Here is a 1514-nt window from a genome sequence, read left to right as displayed (position 1 = left end):
GTGCAGATCAGGACAAGCAATCAATCTTGGCAAATGTAGCCTGGAATGAAAAAGGTTGAGAACCACTGCTTTAGAATACTTAGCAATGGGAATTAGAGACAACTTGAACAGACATAAACGTTAAAAAAAATTTAGGAATTACAAGGGAGTAAAGCAGAAATAAAGGTGCTTGGTTTCTATTTCTTGTACAACCATTGACATCCCTGCATGATCCTGGACTGCCACGACTGCACCGCCATATTTCAGTTTTCCCTATCAAAATGCAACACTTACACACACACACTTTACAGCAGCTTTCCAAACCTCAGTGTCAGCAGCCCAGTTGAGGCCTTCCCTCTGAGAACTTTCCAATCTGTCAATTTTTACCATCTGGACAGCTCATTCCTTCATTTATGGCCCTCCACAGATGCCTGCTATAAGAGGCCTGATAGTCAGAGCCAAAAAAATGCACGTACAAGACCTACTGTGTGCAGGAAACAAAGCTACCTGTGCCACAGCTGAACTGCTACATGATAATGGGACCCAGGAACAGTCTAAGTTCAACTTCACATAAGGAGCCCTGCTGTCAGTGCCAGCAACAAGGGGTCACCTTCTTTCTCAGGAACGCAAAGAAGTGAAGTAATAGCAGGTTAACTCCCCCCCCACACACACACACACTTCCCCCTAACTCCAACTCCTTCCTCCCCTTGAGGCCCACAGCCTCACCCTGCACAGAAGCCTAATACTATACCATGTGCATAACATCTCATTCTTATAGAAGAAAAAAAACCAAAGGATAGTAAGGTAGTTTTATTCCCTTCCTTCTTCCTATTCTTTTCCTTGACACATTCTGCCGCTCAACTGCACGAGACTAAATGAGCCATGTTAAAACCCCAATCAATATCATAATGGAGGCAGGGCAGGAGTGGATGAGGACCATGAGAAGGCAATCAGGAAAAACTAGCAGTTGCTCTGCAGGTGGCTGCAACCCACCAGGCATCAAGTTGGGCAGGTGTCCGCCACACCAGAGCCTGAAAATAAGAGGGACGGCTCTTCTGGGACTGCCATCCAGGTGGGGACTGTTGGCAAATGCACAACACTGTCCTAAGAGTTGTGTAGCCAACACAAGCGGATATCAAAGAGATAACTGGGGAAAGCAGGGGAGCCAGACTGCAGGCTGCTACCAGCTTGGGGCCTTTCGCGCCCTATAGGTCTCCTGCCACCCCCGGGGCCAAGGCAGCCCTGTCGGGGGGGGGGGTAGCACCACGCATGCACCCTGGCTGCTTAGCTCCACCGAGGACAAGCCCAGGCTTCCTCCTCACCTAAAGGACCCAGCACCCTCCACCCCGCCGCCCCACACGCACCAGGTCCCGACCCCAGCGCTCCCCGCAGCCCACGGCCGAGGACTCGGGCACCCGCCCCGCCTGCCAGGCCCCACATAGGAGGCTGCTGCCCTGGAGCCGGGCAGGGTGCCCCGCAGCCCCGGCCCCGGCACTCACACATCGGCGCGCCGCCGCAGGCGCCCGTGCAGCACG

General features: G+C 52.9%; 1 protein-coding gene across 3 annotated transcripts in view; it reads right to left on the bottom strand.

The window, feature by feature from the left end:
* The window catches only part of TMEM39A (transmembrane protein 39A), a 26271-nt gene extending 24757 nt beyond the window's left edge, over positions 1–1514 (bottom strand). For all 3 annotated transcript variants that reach the window (XM_019526980.1, XM_019526982.1, XM_019526981.1), the window contains exon 1: positions 1479–1514. The gene's annotated coding sequence lies outside the window, so the exon portion shown is untranslated. The remainder of the gene's footprint in view (positions 1–1478) is intronic.

The sequence above is a fragment of the Gavialis gangeticus genome, unplaced genomic scaffold (genome assembly GCF_001723915.1).
Source record: "Gavialis gangeticus isolate Ggan-Ray unplaced genomic scaffold, GavGan_comp1, whole genome shotgun sequence".
NCBI classification, from domain to species: domain Eukaryota; kingdom Metazoa; phylum Chordata; order Crocodylia; family Gavialidae; genus Gavialis; species Gavialis gangeticus.
The sequence above is the reverse complement of the archived record's forward strand: the minus strand, read 5'-3'. Positions and strand labels throughout refer to the sequence as shown.